The sequence below is a fragment of the Carlito syrichta genome, unplaced genomic scaffold (assembly GCF_000164805.1).
Source record: "Carlito syrichta isolate Samal-C Ts95f unplaced genomic scaffold, Tarsius_syrichta-2.0.1 Scaffold303673, whole genome shotgun sequence".
Classification (NCBI taxonomy): domain Eukaryota; kingdom Metazoa; phylum Chordata; class Mammalia; order Primates; family Tarsiidae; genus Carlito; species Carlito syrichta.
In genome coordinates, this window is record NW_007247769.1 from 150,061 (window position 1) to 168,436 (window position 18,376).

The following is an 18,376-nucleotide window of genomic DNA, read 5'->3' on the forward strand; positions in this document are numbered from 1 at the left end:
CGGCAGCAGCCGGGCCGGCTCGGTGGCTTTCATGAAGCTTGCGCTCCCGGGAGCCCGGGCTGGGCTGGTCTGCTTTGAATGCTATTTGCATTGCAATAGGCGAGCCTGGCCTTCAAACAGGCCCCTTCTCTTTTGACAGAACAGTCTCACAATCGCCTATTGACCGGGCACCTGTTCCTGCCCCAGACATTATGCAAATGCCGGCCAGGAGCGAAGCCGCCAGCCCCCCCAGGCCATTGTGCATTGAACCCTGATGGCGCCCTGCCAGCTCCCAGCCGGCCTTTGTTCCTAGGCTGCGTTGCGCCACCCCCGCCACCGCCTCCCGTCCGTCTGCCCGCCTGAGGTGCCCCGCCGAGGAGCTGCCCGCCGCCGACAGCTACTTGGGTCCTTGCACCTGAAGAAAGGCCCTGTGAGCTGGAGGCTGGGCCCACGCTGAGGCCGGGCTGGGGCCCTGAAGAGGCAGCCAGGGCTGGCCGGGCCCTTCATGTCCCTGGGGACCGCTGAGAGGGGCCTGGCAAGTGGAGGAGGGGGCAACCCGGACCATGCCATCTGGGGGAGGGGAGATTATAATAATCACTCCCACACATCTGCTGAGGGCCTTCCAGTTTGCAAAACCCTCTCATGGCCATCCTCCCTTCGAGGCACACCTGCCTCTTGACGAGGTGGGCTGGGCTTGGGGACTGTATGCCTTTCACACCGTTGAGGACTTTGGCCCCTGAGGGGGAGCTGGCTGCTGTGGCAGAGAGTCAGGGACAGGGTGGCGGCCGTTGGTGTCTCTGTCTCCCAGCTTTTGGACACTGTGCCTCCTCATGGCTGTGACTCCTCTGTACCACCACTAAATGCCCTCCTCTTTTCTTTCTGGCTCATTCATCCCCTTTTGGGCTCTGGACTTCACTGGCTTTCACCCCAGATGAGTCTTCAAAATGTGGTGCCAGGAGCAGCAGCACTAGCAGCCCCTGGCACCTGCTCGAGTGGCCAGACCTGGGCCCAGCACACACCTGCCGGACCGGGAGCTCTGGGGGTGGGCCCAGCTCTGGGTTTGGATGACCCTCCAGGTGTTCTGAGGGGCAAGTTTGAGCCCACCCTGCAACACCACCTGGCTGTCCTCTGCACTCTCCTTCTCCAGGCCAGCCTTGGCTGACACGCTCCCCACTCCCCAGCTTGGCTTCTCTGACCAACCAACCGCCATTCCTGACCTCCTTCAGCCAGGCTTAGGGCACCTGAGTGAATTTGAAGCAGCTCAGTCTAGTGAGGGCACAGCCCCTCGTGCAGTACAGTTCCTTCCAGAAACAGGGCTGATGCTTTGATAGAGGGAAGTGGGGTGGCGGGGGTGGAGAGATGACAGAGAAGGGCACCCTGGAGCCTAGCGGGGGGGAATTCCTGGAGAGAAAGGGCCTGCACTGCATCTTCGAGGAGAAGTGGGAGTGGGCATTAATGAATCACTCCAGTAAAAGACACTGTGGTCTGCAGCCTCGGTGGGCCCCAGGCCTCAGGGGCGGTCTCTGCTATGCCTGTGTCCCAGGCGAGTTCAGCTGGGGTGGCGGAGGAGGAGGAAGGAGGAGAAGCAATGCTGAGGTCACCAGAATGGCCTGGGAGTCTTGTCACAATTTCCATGTGCTCTCACTCCAAGTGATTAAATGGAGACTCCACTGGCTACTTTGCATCCAGAGGAAGGCCCACACCCCAGGAGTGGGATGGGTGGGGGCTATCATGACATACTGGGGTGGGGCCCAGAACGTGACGTGCACTCCAGCTGGGCCACATTTCAAAGATCTGCAACCACAGAGCATTCCCACTGCTGTGGGCCACCTGCCCGAGGCTGCAGCAGATGGCTTTGGGTGGTGGTAACCCTGGTCCCCAACCCACCCCTTGTACCCAGCCTGGCTACCTCTGCCCGGCATCCCTCCTCCAAAGGAGCCAACAGGGTGGGTCGTAAGAGCAGGTGCAGAGCACCTGTGTGATCCTGGGCACTCTCCAATGTGCCCCCGCCAGCCCTTTGGCCCTGACAGTCTTTCGCCCGATGCCAAAGTGCTTTAAAGAGTTTGGCCCAGTGCAGGGAAATCTGATCTCATGAGAGGCCAGGGTAAGGTTTTTAGAGCCAAGTGTCGGGCTGGTCTCACAATCTGTCTTCCTCACGGCTGTCAGAGTGCTCTTTGCCTAGAAAACTAGTTGGGGAAAAAAAAGGTAAATAAAGTCAGCCCCCCTCAAACCATGCTCTTTTGTGTGGCATCAAAGGCCCTTTGGGACCTGGCCTTGCTGCCTCTCCAGTGTGGACCTTGTTGACCTCACCACTGCCTCACACTGCCACACCTCCGAGGCACTGCCCTTCTCAGCATGGGACATTGGGCAGGTGTCATTTCAACACTTCTTCCCTCTGGGTCCACCCAATTCACTTCTGCCTCAGTTGACAGACCCCCCTCAGATGTCTCCTCCCGGGTAAAGACTCCCTGGTCTATTCCATGCAAGAAACACTTAACACGTACCCACTGGGTACCAGGATTCAGGACTTGTGAATACAGCAGCACTGATAGAGAAACTGCTTGTCTGTCAAGGGATGCCCACTCGGGATGGGAACAGCCCAGTGATGAGGCGGTTGGAATAGGGTCTAGGTGGTGTGGAGGGGAAGGGATGGAGAGAATGTAGGAATTAAAGCAGATCTATTTAGTGGTCAGTTCATTCGGGAGCTATGTAAACGAGGTGAGGAACTAGGGGTCACATTCCTAGGCGTGTGGATGGCAGAGTGAACCTTGAGATGGGGAACGTAGAGAGAGAGGTAAGTGGGGTCAGACAGTAAGAGGATGGACGGGGATGAGGATGAGTTATCTGTGGCACAGGTGGGAAGAGATGCCCACTGGGAATGGGAGGGCATTTGGGTACGGTCTGAGCGGGACACTAACCACTGGGCTGCAGAGTCCTGAGGTGGCAGTGAGGTATTGGGCAGGCTCTTCTGTCCTCCCAACAGGTTTCATGGGTCACGTCTGCTCTACCTTTTTGTGTTCCTCAGGGTGTGTTGCCTCCGTCTCCAAGGCACTAGCCACGCCGCGTCGTGGTTTGCTGGCTCCACTGGCATCAGGTGCACTAGGGGAGCGGCAGAGAAAAATTACGGGTTCTAAACCACTGGGGTCCAGTGACTTGAGGACACCTCAGTTCCTTTGCAACCTCATCCTTGATCTTACTTGTGCTTGTATCTTTGTGGAAATGTTTATGAACAGCATTTAGAAGGAAAGGGCCCCAAAACACATACTGCCAGTGCAGGTCCCTCAGCAAATCAACAGCATACTGGGATCAGAACTCCCTGAGGGGGAGGTGATGTTATTCTCATTCCACAGAGGGGGAAACTGAGGCTCAGGAGGGCGCAGTGATGTCTTCCACCATGCTGTGATGTTACGGCAGCAATGGCATTTTAAGAGGGTAAAAGACAACAACCTAATTTTGCAGGTGGGGAAATGTGATCCCAGAAGGGAAGCAAATTGACCAGGTAGACCAGAGGGGTGTATGTCTAGGTTGGCGTGAAGGGTGAGTGGTAGAGCTGGATGGGTTCCCGGGTTCTGTTCTTGCTTTAGTGCCATCCACCACCCTGTCCTTTCTCTTTAGAGTGGTCCCATATCTGGGGGCCCAGGAGAAAGGGCCCAGTCAGGCCTTGGCAGATGCCTGGCCCAGACACTCTACCCTGCCCAAACACTCAATAGAATTTTCCAGTCTCCCCAGGACATTTTGAAGCCCTTGACTTGGGATCTGCTGCACTTCCCAAGCATGGGCTGAGAACCTGCTGGATGTCAGGCACGGATGCCCTTTGGCGCAAGTTATCCCGGTGAATCTTCCCAGCAACTTTCAGAAGCAAAAAGCCCTCCCCACCCTTTGCAGATGTGGAAGCAGAGACTTGGACGGGTTAAACTCCAGGTACACACCATTCGTGGTAGGGATGGAAGGAGGGTTGAACCGGGCAGTCTGACGCCCACTTTATTTCTCTGCCACTGGTCACAAGTCTCCTTATACCCAGCAAATCTGAGGGTGACGATGGTTTGGATTTCTTGGGGGCTCTGGGGCCTGCCTGGGTTCCTCTTCTTGCTGGTCCCCATAGCTCCTCACATCAGGAAAGGGGCATCTGGGATCCCCTCAATTCAGTCTCACCTCTGGAGTTACACCATAGGGTTCTCATCCTTGATCTTACCTCTACCTGGCACAGGTGAGAGAGACAGCATGGGATTTGGAGGTCCAGCCTGAGCTCCAGTTCTGCTACCATATCCCCAATCAACCCTGGAGAAGTCCTTCTCCCTCTGTGGTCCCCGTTTCCCCATTTACTCGCTGTCAGGGGTTATTTTATTTCTGCGGCAGTCACTTTCAGCTCTGGACACCCCTCCTCTGAATGTGGGCCATCCGTGGCTGCAGAAATGACTTTCAGCGGGGTTTGTCAATGCTTCTTGGAAATCAGGATTCGGGCTTCCCCCTTGCAGCCCCTGATTTACAATCCAGATAAATTGTATTTTCTTTGTGACTGGAAGGGGGGGGTGGAGGACAACGGAGCGGAGCCCCTTCCCTCAGCTGTCACAAGATAAAACCACCCAGCTGAATGGGCTCTCCTAAGACTCTTTGGAGGTGGCTTACAGCCAAGAGGTTCGGAACCTGTGGGCTGGCAGTCACACTGGCCTTTGTCCCTCAAGGGCTTGTCCCCTCCCCTAGTAAGGCTTACACATTTTCTAATGGCCCTGTGCTGCCCTTTCTCTCTGGCTGGCCTGTCAGTTCTTCTTGGGGCACATAAGCTGGGTAGGCTGTTACATCCAGATCTGAGCTCTGTCATGGAAGGCCTACTGTGTGCTAGGCCCTGGGCCAAGTCCCTTTAACGCATTCTCTCATTAAAAAAAAATCTTCCTCCTTCTTTCTTAATCTTTCTCTCTCTTTTGACCACAAGGCTGGTTTTATCATCCCATTTTATGAGGGAAGAAACTGAGGCTCAGGCTCAGTGGGGTGCAATGACCAGCCTGGGGCTGTGAACTATGTGAGACAAGCCCAGGCAGGAACCACACTCACAGCTTTCTTCCCTTGCCACTCTGACGATTTAATTCCAGTCCTCCTGAAGTCTGAGGGCTCCAATCACGGGGTCCACTGGCATCTGCTGGGCTGTCGACTTCTCTTCAACCACCCATGCCTGATATGTTTTTTCTTGGTTCTCAGCACCTGGGAAAGTGATGCTCCTGCAGACATATTGCAGAGAAAGCTGTTCCCTGCACAAATGCAACACATTGCCCCAGTTGGACGGATTCAACATTGGTGGTGGCCTTTAAGTTTGACCATCGTGCTCAGGGAATGTTCCAGGAGCAGTACAGTCTGAGTCCAGCCTGCCTGTGTGGGTTTGGACTCTGTCCCCATAAGTATGGCTGTGGGACTATGGGAAGTTTCTAAATCTCTCTGTGCCTCAGGTTTGCCAACTGTCAAACAAAGATGATGTGAATACCTCTTTCATAGGGTTGTTAAAAGGATTAAATAAGTTTATGTATGTAAAAATGCACGAAACGGGTTCTGGCACGCTGTGAGCATTGATTCATGGTGGCAGTAGCCGTGGAGTGCCCAGATCCTGGGGCTCAGATGGAATCCTGCCTGTTCCATCCTTCCCTTCGCCTCAACCCTGAAAGGCGGCCTCTGATGTGTACAAGGAGAGCATGGAGGCCATATCTGTGTCCTCAATTCCCAGCAACTGGCTGGCTGGAGAAGACACGTGAGACCCAGACAACTCTGAGATCATGTCAGCCAGAGCCAGAGCTCAATGAAGCCCTGGTGACAATGGTTTCCAAATTATGCAGAGTGAACCCTAGGAAGGCAGGTCAGGCAGGACCTCAAAGGCAGCCTCCACCCGGCTTCTATCTCCTTTCCTGAGCCCATTCAGTGTGGCTGGCGTGGGGTGTGGAGGCTGCTGTGGCGAACAGACTCTGGTTCCTAGTCTTGCGGGGAAGCCATGTGTGAGTCAACATGATATGGGCTGTGGATAGGGAAAGCCAGGCTCCTGCAGGAGCCTCGCCAGGCTGGGCGTGTGTCTGGGGGCCCAGGAGGGCACACTGGGAGAGAGGTCGGAGTTTAGACTGGTGCTCAGACAAATAGGTTGGAGCTCAGACAAATAGGAGTTGGTCAGGCAGGCCCAGCAGGGGCATAGGGAGTGTCTCAAGTCAAGAGGGTGGTGTCTGCCAAGGCAGGGAGTAGAAGTGGGGATGGAGGAGAGAGAGAGAGAGGGAGAGGAGAAGAGGTAGAAGAGGGAGAAGAAGAAGGAGGAGGAAGAAGGAGGCGGAGGAAGAGGAAGAGAAGGAGAGGAGAAGGGGAAAGGAAAGAGAAGAAAAAGAGGAAGAGAAAGAAGGGAGAAGAAGGAGAAAGAGAAGGAGGAGGAGGTGTTCCCGCCTGGCTGACGCCATGTATGGGAGTGTAGGTGGTGAAGATACCCCCAAGAGGGAGCTAGGACCAGGAGAGAAGGGCCTGGTCGCCACACGATGGACTTTTGGCTCTCTCGGGAGGGCAATGGAGGCCTGGTGAGGTTTGCGGTGGTGAACAGAATAAGCTTACTCCTGCTTCAGGAATGTCATTCTGGCTTCTGTGTGGGAAACCATGAGGGGCAGGAGGCCAGACTGGATGCAAAGGGCATCTCGGGGTTACTGGTGTCGTCCAGACAGGAAAGGATGGTGGGTCCCCCTGGAGTGGTGGCTGTGTAGATGGAGGAGGACAGGCAGATTTACAAGTCATTTAAATTTCATGATTGAGTGAATGTGTTAGCAGTGGAAAGACAGGGGGAAGCCTCAAGAATGATACCTTTCTGCAACATTCCTGCCAAGGTCTGCATAGCTCCCTTGCATACCTCCAGTGATGGGGAGCTCACTGTCTTTTGTTTAGCAAAGGAGTACTTCCATTTAAATCTGTCCGCACGTGGGTCTTAAGGCCACAGAAACAAACATATACCTTATTCCAGAATAGCCTTCCAGGTGTTTGAAGTTAGTGCACACTCTTATTTCCTCTGCTTTCATCATGATCTTTGCTGCTATGTAAATGTCCCCAGATTTCTCCCTCTGATTTGGACGTTCTATTCTATTTTACTGTCTGGTAAATGACAATACCAAGCAATAGTACAAAGACAGCCACTAGTGTCACGGTGAGTCGGGTGACCTCATGGCCCTGCTCAGCATATTCTCTTCTGGGAGGTGACTCTACGAGGAAGTCAGTGATAATGAAAGGCCACTCAGTCAGCATGAGGACAGAGTCAAGAGAGGAAGCTCACTGATGTCAGGATGCTTGGAAAGTCAGATGCGCGGAGGCGGCTTTCCTGGGACTCCATCCAGGACCTGGTTTAGGGGTGAGGGGTGTTGAGGAGTCACTGACGGCACCAGGTTACTGGCTGGGGGTGAGGGTGCTCTCTGCTTCACGAGGGGTGGCCAGGGTAGACAGTGGTCGGCAGCACATGGCAGGAGGATGTTGAGCAAGGTGGAGCATGAGTGTTGGAGGTGGCTGTGGACGCTGAGGGGCTGCCCAGCAGGCAGCAGCCCTGTGCGGGAAGCAGCCCCTCCCCGGTGACCGAGCTCACCCTCCTGGGTTGCTTTGCTGCTGGCTGCGTTCCAGGCCCAAGACAAAGGATGCCCATGGCATGCTGGTGTGGGCCGCTCTGTGCAGGGAAGGGAGGGCACTCATCGGCACAGCCGAGCGCTGCTCGTTACCACCTGGGACATGCTACCCTGTGCCACGCTGCAAGACCTGACCCAGTCGCCAGAGGCTGATTTCCAGGAATTGCCATGCCTCTGGTTACGGGCACATCCTGGGACTGCGGTTCTGTGCCCCCGGAGTCAGGTTGGCTGATCTGGAAGAATCTAGGTCAGACCAAGCCCAGAGAGTTCAGGGTTCAGGCAGCTCATTGCAGTCAGAGAGGGAGGCGACTAGGCACTACTGGGTGCCGTGTGGGGCTGGAACACACTGTACACAGACACCCTCATAAATTTTTGTGGAGGCTTCTGTTGGGAAGACAGCCCTGACAGCTGTGTGACCTTAGACAGCCGCTCAAGCTCTCTGGGACTCTGTCTTCATCCTACGTGCAGAAAGAAGTGATAATTCCTGCCTTTTTCCCCCTCTGCCTTCTTCACAGAGTCATTGTCAAGAGGAAATGAGGTAATCAACGTGAAAGCTGGCTCTCAGCTGTACAGGCAACACCAGGTGAGAGGTCAACAAACACCCGTATGTGAGCAGAAACACATGCAGGCGGGCGCAGTGGGGTGGCAGGGTGGGCAGCCCCATTCCCCGGGCTGTGTGTGCCTGGGCCTCTCGCACCCCAGAGGGCTGGTCTGGGTGGAGTGACCAGGGGTGGGAATGGAGGCTGGAGGGAGAAATGGGAAAGATAAGAGGAGAGCTACACACACACACACACACACACACACACACACACGAGAGGGAGAGAGGTGGAGACAAAGACACAAAGTCCTGAGCAACATGCACACAGATAGAGGAGACACTGATGCCCACACGCCCAGTCAGACAGAAAGAGACAGAGATAGATGTAGACACAGATGAGCGAGAGAGACAGAGACAGGAGACAGATGTGCAGAGAGACAGACACACGGGGAAAGAGAAGTTTGGAGAGGTAGAGAGAGAGAGAGATAAAAACAAGGACAGAGACATTGAGACGGACAGCCAGACACGCAGAGGAAAGAGAGAGATGAGAGAGGGGGATGGAGAGTGAGAAAGATGGGTGAGAAGAGAGGATTCTGGGAAAGGAGCAGGGCAGGGAACCCCGGGGAGATCAAGAGGTGGCTTACAACAAGAGGGCAGAAAAGCAAGTGGCAGAGGTGTGTGAGTGAGGAGAGAGGCTGGAGCAGGGGTGGAGTGGGAGGTGGAGAGGATGTGGCACAGGAATGGGTCCTGGAAAGGGACCTGAACCAAGTCGCCTGTGCTGAGTGGGGCCAACTGCAACCTCTGGCCCTGGGCCCTTCCTGCTGGGCACGTTCAGAGCAGGAGTTCGGCATTCAAGGCTATCCCCAGAGAGGAAGCCCTGCCATGTCCAGCAGCCTGCTGTGGTTAGTGTGGACACTCCCCAGTCCTGCTCTCCGAAGAGGCCTGTGAGGGGCATTGAGCGCTGAAGTGAAGAGAGAAGCTACTGGCTCTGGCCTCAGTTTCCCCTCTGCAAAACAGTTGCTATGAGGGCCCTTTGAGGCTGACACTGAGTTCAGAGTCTCAGGTGGCAGGGTTTCGTGCTCTGTCCCCTTGAAAGTGGGCAGTCACAACCTATTTTCACATTAGGGTTGAATCTACCTGTCTTTCTAGATCCTGTTTCCTGTGCTGGTGGCCTTTGTCCTCCTGTCCCCTCAGCCCCTTCCCTCGGTGTCTCTTCCCCATATTTGGCCTTGGTGATGCCTGAGGGGCAGTGCCATGTTGTAAGGGGCTGGACTTCAGACCCTGAGACAGCTATGTGGCTGCTTTCTGAGCTCCGGAGTTCTGGAGAGTAGAGTTCCTATGCTTGTAAAAAGAAAGTCCCGCTGAGTGACACCTCCACACCCATCACAGCGCCAAGGTTGGGGTGTGGAATGGAAGAGGAACAGGTGGAGTCACAGTGTCCCTCCTCCTCCACACGGGAGCCCCTCCTTGCCCCACCCAGGTGGGGGTCAGCTCCCTGCAGGCAGGGCTGCAGAGATGTGCTGCTCTTTCTTGCCTGTCCCTGCCCAGGCTCTGGGCCCCCTGGATGTGACTGTCAGTAGCACCCTTGACTGGGGTGAGCCGGGCCCCTTGGGGGCAGTAGCTGGGCTACTCTTTTAGCTTTTGGGGAAGGAGGAAGTCCCACCCTTCTTTAGTGGGTAGGACAGATGGCACATCTCCTGCCAAAGGTCATGCTACAAGACTGTGTTTTCTAGAGTCAGGGTGCAAACACTGGCCTTTGACCCAAGAATGTTGGGGACAGTGGCCTGCATCAAGGGTCTGCTTCAACAAGAACAGATACCTTTCCTGAGGAGCACCATAGGGAGATGCTGGGTGCAGTGAGTTTTCAGAGCAGAAGACAAGGGAGGTTCCGGTGGGAAGTGGTGACCTTGGTATTCAGTGCCAAACCCAACTCAAAAGACAGCATGAGCCCGAGTCAACCTCTGCTGACATTATCTCCTTGGTACAGGGTATGAACTTAGTAGGTGCACAGTAAATGTTTATGAATGACTGAATGGATCGCCCACCATCCTTGGGGACATGGTACCCAAGGCAAGGAGTGTAGGTAGTGGGAGCTGGCATGTGGCTCGGGCTCCTGGGCCACGTGGCTCTTGTCTGCTGCAGCCCCCTCCCCAGCAAACTGGAGGATCAGATAAGGATGGTGGTGTTTGAGAAGAAAGCTGGGGCTCTTCCTTTCCTCACAGAGGGGCCTCCATGATTCTTCCATCCTCTGAGGGTGGCTCTGGGGAGGTGCTGACCTGGCCATGGGCTGGGCTCTGGATGAAGGTTGCTTGACCTGTTCCTTCCTCATTTCCTTCCTCCTTTCTCCTGCCTCCATTCTGGCCAGCTTCCTCATTCATTTTCTACTATCAAGCTCTCATTAGGCTCCTTCACTGTGCAACCAGCACCGGGATGGGGTGGGTGCAGGGATGGTGTCAAGAAGAGAAATGCCGTCCCTGAGCCACTGGGGCTCACCGTCCAGTGGGGAGTTGCTACAACCATATGATTGGCAGGAGCTGTTGACGTGACTGGATACTTGCCTGGGGGTTAGGGCAGAGATGAAGCCAGGTGAGGAGATCTGACCCTTTCTTCTTTGAGGCAGGAGCACGGATCTGAACCTTGTGGGATTAGCAGGATGCAGGAGTCAGAGAGGGTGATGGAGATTCCAGACTGAGAGAAGAGCATGTCCTGAGCCACGTGGAAAGATGCAATATGTTCATGGAAGTGTTTCTGGGAGGCTGAGCCCTGTGTTGTAGGGATACAAAGTGGGGCTGGGGGAGATGGGCTTGGAGCACTAGGCTGGAGTCAGATTGTGAATGGTCAAATGCTAAGGTATTTTGACCTTTGTTCTGAGGACAGTGGGAAGTTACAAACCATGACGATCATGATCATATCTGCGATTCAGGAACAACTCCTATGCCAGGTAGAGAGTTGGTCAGCAAGGACATATAGAGGATGGGAGACCTGGGAAGGGGAAGGATAGTGATGAGATTGACAAAGACAGTGATGACGAGAGTGAAGGTGTTGATGGCAATGATGGTGAAGACGCGGCTGCTGCTGATGGTGCAGATGGTGATGAGGATGATGGTTATGTGAGGCTAAGATGGGGCTGGTGAAGATGAGCTGGCAGTGTTGGTGGCGATGACGGTGTGATGGTAAGACCATGATGGTAACTGCAGTGGTGGTGACGATGGTGGAGACGGTGGTGGTGACGGTCATGTGACGATAAGATGGTGGTGATGGCGGAGATAGTGATGATGATGGCTACAGGGATGGCGAGACAATGGTGAGGATGGTTACGATGATGCTGGTGATGGGGGCGGTGGGGATGATGATGGCAACAGTGGTGATGATGATAGTGATGTGGTGGTGGTGGTGAATGATTATAAAGATGGTGGTGATGATGACAGTGATGATCATGATGTTGGTTAAATGATGGAGGGTAGTGATGAGGATGGTTATGATCACGGTGGCAACAGTGGTGATGATAGGGTGTTGATGGTGAACCCCGATCAGGACAACAGAGGTGAGGTGAAGAGGAAGGGCTGATCTGCAAGCATCTGAGGACAGCACAGATTTGGATGGTGGCAGGTGTGAAGGAAGAAAAAGGCTACAGTTTCTGCCTTGGTTGCTAGAGTGGCTGGAAACCCTTATCCAGAGATGGGAACCCAGAAGTAGAGGTTGATCTGTAAGGGGAGAGGTGTATTCCTCTGGGGCAAGTCAGGTGCGAGAGGCCTGTGGCTTTCCAGGAAGGTGTCCAGCCAGCAATGAGCACTCAGGTGTTCACTGAGACCGAGACTTGAAAGTCCTTGGCAAAGCAAGGAGTCTACATGCTAGGGGCCAGGAGGGGGGATCAGGACCGTTGTGACCACCAGGAATTTGAGAAGAAGCAGAATTGTAAATTTCAAAGAGGGCCAGGGGTCTGAGGAAGTGCCCAGGGGCTGGGGCTGGGCACTGGGGCAAGGATTCTCTGGCCTCTCCCACCTCCCTCCAGAAGAATCAGTACTGGTTTCTCTATGTGTCAGTTTCTAAGTAAGATGATGTTTGAAAATAAAGGCTTATGCTAAGAAATCTCTTTCTAACACGGGTGAAGGAGCTGAAGTCCAGAGAGAGGGGATCTGCCTCAGTGACCCATCGTGGTGGCAGACCCAGACCATCCACCAGCCCAGTGCCCTGCTAGTGTATCATGCTGCTTCCTGCCTCTTGGGGACATGGGCTGGGGGCCGAGGAGACCTTACCCTGGCAGCTCTCTTCTCTCCCTCAACAAGCCCTGCACAGCACCACAGGCGTCCAGAGTGGCTTGGTGGGGAGCTCCAAGGGATAAGTATGGGATGAGTGTGGGGAGGCTCTCGACATCCACCACTACCACACCTGGGCGGCTGGCCCAGCAGATGTGGCACTCAGTTAGCACGTGGCTGCCCTGTGGGGCCCGGGCTGGGCTGGGAGTGGCCTGGCCTGCTCTGCCCTCTCCCGCTGCAGGCCTTGCACCAGGCCAGAGTGTCCCGAGGAAGCGGTCACCTCTCTCCAGGGGGTGCTTCTGGATTCCCATTTGCAGCTGCAGCCAGGGCGTTTTGCAATGAACTGAGAGAAAGCCTTCATTCCGGGAAGAACTGGGAGCCTGTGCTCCCTGCCAGCAGGGGTCTGGGTGAGCGGGCGCAGGGCTGTCTTCTGGGCTGGGGGAGGGCGGGGGCGCTGGCTGCCCACAGGCCCATTCCTCAGCTCCTCCTGGGACTTTGGCCTCTGAGCTGTTTATCTGTCTGTCTGCCTGTCCGTCTGAATTAGGGAAGCTGACTGGCTCACACCAGTTCCCCAGACTGGCCGCCTACTGCAAGGCAGTTTGAGCTTTGTTGTGATTTATTTTATTTTACTTTTGAATATTTTTGAATATGACTCAAAAGCAATTCCTGAACGAAGAGCTTTACTCACGTCCAACCCATGGCCCCCGCCCCCATGCGTAAACGCCCCACTCCCGTTTTTTGCTGTTGTTTTTTCATTCAGCATTTCTACTGGCACATATAAGCAGCGACACATCCACACGGGATCTCCCTCCCTTCTTACCCCAAAGGAAGCCTTTTACACGCATCGCTTCGCACCTTGTTTTTTTCCCCATTGAGTGATATTACTCGGAGATCACTCTGCACTGGTAACAGCGGTCTGCGTGGAACTTTGTTGGGAAGGGCTGTGCCGTGGCTCTTACAGGCACCGGAGTTTCCAGATCCAGGCACCTACGAATACCATGTGGATTCCCAGCCAGGGCTTCCTTGATGTTTGTTTTGTAGGAACCCTGACCAAAGGTGCAGGCTTTTCTTCCCTGCTTTTGTATAGTCGTGCTTTCTGCCAGTCCCTTCCCATGATCTGCCAGTCCCTTTCCGTGGTCTAATCTGCTCCTTACCTCCTGCCCACGTGGCTGACATGACTATTCACATCTTGCAGGGGAGGAAACCCAGGAATTGAGAAATTGAGTAATATACCCAAGGGAATAACTAGTGAGTGATGAAGTCAGGGATTTGAACCCAGGTCAGTCTGTGTTTAAAATCCTTCCTTCCCCCTCATGTGTCACACTGCTGGGGAATATGAGCTACTTAGTCCTATGCTTTCAGGAGCCAGATGGACCTCCTGAGCCCAGAGAGGAAAGAATCGCCAAAAAAATTCACTGAAGCCAAACACAGTCTCTCACAACCACACCAACTTGTCTACCGATGCCAATGGGTTGCTAGAACACTGACCTAGCAGGAGAAGCCTGTACTCCAAGGGGCCTGCCCTTCAAAAGGTAATTCAAGGTCACACAGGTGCACATAAGCAGTTCCTCGAGTAGTACCTCTTCCCATCAGGCCTGATACCATGGGTAAGTGGGTCTCCCCAGAGGAGCTCCTCCCCTTCCTTGAACTGCTGGGCAGAAGGCTTCAAGTCCACAGTGGCTCCTCTGCCCCTATGCCAGGCATACTCACAGAAAAGTGCCACTCACAATTTAACAGATTCGTTTTGCAGATGGACACACTGAGGCAGGAAATAGAATGGGAGCAACTACACAGTGTACCTAGAGAAGTAGGGTTAGGTTCCAGCTCCCTCGACTGGTAGTCTGGGCACCAACCAGGCCCCAGCTTGCCCTGGTCAGCACCCTCCTTACCTGGCAGTGCCTGCTCTTTTCCCACGTCCCAGCTCCATGCACCTCCCCACTCTGGCTTCCCCTGGTCTTCTTTTAAGATGGTCGCTTCTTGGCTCCACCCAGCCCTGGTCAGACCCCTATTTTGGGAGTGTTAATTGGCTAAGGCTGTCCTCCACCAGCAGCAGGGAGTGGGGTGGCTTGTGTACAGAATTCTCGTAGAGACAGCAGCTGCAATAACACCCTGACCCATGTAAAACACAGGGCTTGTGTGTGTGAGAGATAGTTGGGGTGCAGTCCCATAGAGCCACAGGCATCCCTCCACCATCTCTCAGTGGCGGCTCTTTGGAGTTCTTCCACAAATACAATCCTAAGTTCCCAGCATCCTGCCTGAGCATAAAGGTGGGGAATGTCCTGAGGAGGGCCAACCACTTCTGTTGGTAGCCCAAGTGAGGACTCAGGCCCCAGGAGATCATGCGGTCAGTGCTCACTTTACGTGGGCTATCTTTGGTGAGCTTGAGCCTTGGACAAATCACTTCCTCCCTTGGTCTCAGTTCTCCCTCCTATAAAGTGAGGGTAGCAATCCCTGTTGTTTTGGGGGACAATGTGAGAATAAAATGAGCTGTTTGCTGGAAAAACTGTACAGAGTTGTTCCCAATTCTATGATTTTCAAGTTCTGTAGGCCAAAGAAATCTCATGTATGTGTATACATATGAGGAGGGGGGCCCTAAAAAACCAGAATTACCTTTTGAAGGGCAGGCCCCTTGGAGTACAGGCTTCTCCTGCTAGGTCAGTGTTCTAGCAACCCATTGGCATCGGTAGACCAGTTGGTGTGGTTGTGAGAGACTGTGTTCAGCTTCAGTGAATTTTTTTTGGCGATTCTTTCAACGTAGTTGCCCATTTCATGATGGGTGATTTATGAGCGCACCTGCCCACACCACGCTGTGTGTTCAGCAGTTTTGACCCAAAATGGCATGGCCCTTGTGTCCCATCCTCCCTATTCACTCAGTCTTGCCCGGAGTGACTTGTTTTGTTTCCCTGGATGAAAAAATCCTCAAAGGGAAACGCTTGGCAAATATGGAAGAGGGGAAATAAAAAATGGCAGAAGCTAAAAGGCACTAAAACTGACAAGTTCAAAAACTGTTTTGAGCAGTGGAAAAGCATCTTGATAGGTGTATTGCATCAAACGGAGAGGACTTTGAAGGTAACTGACATTCAAACATGTAAGAATAAATACAAGCTGGGCTCGGTGGCTCAACCTGTAATCCCGCGCCTTTGGGAGGCTGAGGTGAGTGAATTGCCTGAGCCCGGGGGTTCGAGACCCGCCTGGGCAGTGAGACCTCATCTCTACAATAAATCAAAAAATCAGCCGGGCGTGGCAGCGCGTGCCTGTAATTCCGGCTACTCGGAAGGCTGAGGCGGAAGGATCACCGGAGCCCAGCGGGTCGAGGCTGCGGTGGCCGGGAGTGGCCACTGCACTCCAGTGTGGGCGACCGAGTGAGACTCTAACTCAAAAATAAATAAATAAATAAATACACATTTTTTTATAAATAAATTCCATTTTTCGGTCCCTCTTGTATATGTGTGTGTGTGTGTATATATATATATATATATATATATATATATATGTGCCTGTATAAGTATATGCATATTTATATGTATGTGTATATGTATACTCATGTACATTTGCAAATCTGAGTTTAATTTTGCATCAGATCGTTTGGGGACTAGGATTACACATTTGAGAATGTGGGTGCTCGTGTGTGCTAGTTAGCACTTAATCATAATTGTGCCCCCTCGACACCTTGCATGGGGCAGAGCAGGCCTGATCAGTCGGCCCAAGTTTGAATCCAGTTCTACTGCTCGCTTTAACAAGCTGTGTAGATGGTGGGCTCAGTGTCTTCATCTGTAAAATGGGCTAGTGAGTGTGCTTCCCTCTAGGCTCTTGTGCAGAATTGATGGACTAAGCACATGAACACCTGGCACAGCCTGAGCCTCAGGTGTCACTCTCAGTAGTCCGTAGCCCTTAGGTCACTTTGCAGATTTTGACAAGAACTGGAAAAGAAATGATGGGAATGCTATAACCTCTAATAAAAAGTATCATGCAAAAGAGAGTGGTACTTCCTCCCCCCACCTCCTGACCTTTCTCCTTTTCCTGTTACCTGGCTGTGATGGTCTGGAGCATTTGCTACTTGGGTGGGTTTTTCTACTTGAGGGTAAGAGTGTTGCAGGAAGGTGATGAGAGAGAGAAGCTGTTTTGACAGACTCTTGAAACATTAGCACTTTCTTCCTGGATGTATCTCCGTTGTAGAGGAAACCGCTCCAGAGAGCTGCATTTGCCTGATGGAATCAGCTGCTGTCTGCTGTAGTTCTTTCTAAACTGGCGCTCACTGGGTGCTGGGAGTATGCAATGGTCTCCACACACCAAGAGGGCTTCCCTCATCAAGTGAGTTTGGGAAACTTCTCAGACAGTCCCTCCCCTCACGGATGTCAACATGCTTATTGGTATTATAAAGACACTGCCAAACCTGCAGTAAACAGATTATTTTAATTTGCCTTATCCCAGCATTTCCCAAATGCACTCTTCTTGTGCATAATCCCTGCTGCAAGGATCTGTGGCAGGCATAGAGCTGTGGAATCAGTAGTGTGGAAATCAGCAAAGCTGTGTGTCTCTGGGTCACCCTGGGAGACAGGAACAGGATATGTCGTAAAGTGACACATCTCAAACACCAGCTCCCATGCGTGCCACCCAGAGACCTTGTGAAAATGCAGACTCCTCATCAGTAGGCCTGGCTGGGGCCTCAGGTTCTGCATTTGTGACCAGCTCCCAGGCGATGTCCTTGCTGCTAGTCCTGGGACCACATTTTGTGCAGTAGGATGCTAAAGAACCCTCTGCTACCATGGAATGTCACCTGTGCTAGTACTTAGTCCTTCCCTCCCTTCCTTCCTTCCTTCCATTAGAGTCTCACTCTGTCGCCCAGGCTGGAGTGCAGTGGCATACTCACGGCCACCGCAGCCTCGGCCTGCTGGGCTTAGATGATCCTTCTGCCTCAGCCTTCCAAGTAGCAGGAACCACAGGAGCACGGCACCACACTTGGCTAATTTTTTGCTTTGTTGTAGAGATGAGGTCTTGCCAAGTTGCCCAGGCTGGTCTCGAACCCCTGAACTCAGGCAATCCTCTTGCCTCAGCCTCTGCACCTGGTCATTCCAACAGTTTTTGGAGCTGGGGGACCACTTCCTGCAGCTCCCAAATCAGACCAACAGATCCAGTAGCAGGGAAGTGATCTTGTCTCTCCAGGCTGCTGGACAGCAGCTCTGCCAGGGGTGATTAGCACTGAAACTATCGCAGTGACCATGGCTTGTGGGTGGCAGTGTACCTCGGAGCTGGGGGTTGCTGGCGGAATCTGCCTGAAAAGATGACAGTCAGTCGCACTTCTGCCACCTCTCTTGTCTCCGCAAATAAGGTTGGGGTTGTCAGTGTTTTAATTTATTTATTTATTAATTTTTAAAGAGACATTTCCCCCTTTCTTTTCTCGGGTCTGGAGTCATTAAACAGGGATTAGCTGGATAAATAGAGGAAGTGATTTTTAAACTGTTTGCAAACTTAATGTGAAGAGCCCAGCCTTGCAAATTATCACGTCTAATCAGAGGCCCTCGCTTCACTGCTCCAGTAATTGTACTGGTATTAGTCAAATTCTTGTTGTCTCCTCATTAGCCGTGAAAAGGAGACTCGAGATGTACTTCATTAGAGTGTCCTGGAAATATCTTGCTGATGCAGAGATGGAGAGGGAGGGAGGGAGGGAGGAAGGAGTGTGGACAGGGCAAGAGCACGAGGCATGGTGTCTGACCTGGTGAACTCCTCACCTCTCAGCCCTGTCTCACTGGGAGCCTCCTCCACTCACCTGAGGCAGGACCAGAGGCACAGTCCCTGGGGCTCCTATTCTGGTGGCCTCTGCATGCCAGTATGTCTCCTGCTCTGGGGTCGTTTCCCATCTGCCGGACAAGAAGAGTGGGCCGGGATCCGAGGGCCCTGTTCGGCTGACATTCTTGGGCCAGACGCCACTCTGCAGCTGTCCTCACTACTGTCTGATAGGGGTCATTGTCAGTATCTTCCTTCCCCCTTTC

At 53.3% G+C, this 18,376-nt stretch overlaps 1 long non-coding RNA gene across 1 annotated transcript in view; it reads left to right on the forward strand.

Annotated features, from left to right (window-relative positions):
* Positions 1–18,376, forward strand: part of LOC110595722 — a 229,512-nt gene that overhangs the window by 130,011 nt on the left and 81,125 nt on the right. Inside the window, exon 2 of the long non-coding RNA XR_002482017.1 lies at positions 8,108–8,175. This is a non-coding gene — a long non-coding RNA (uncharacterized LOC110595722). The remainder of the gene's footprint in view (positions 1–8,107; positions 8,176–18,376) is intronic.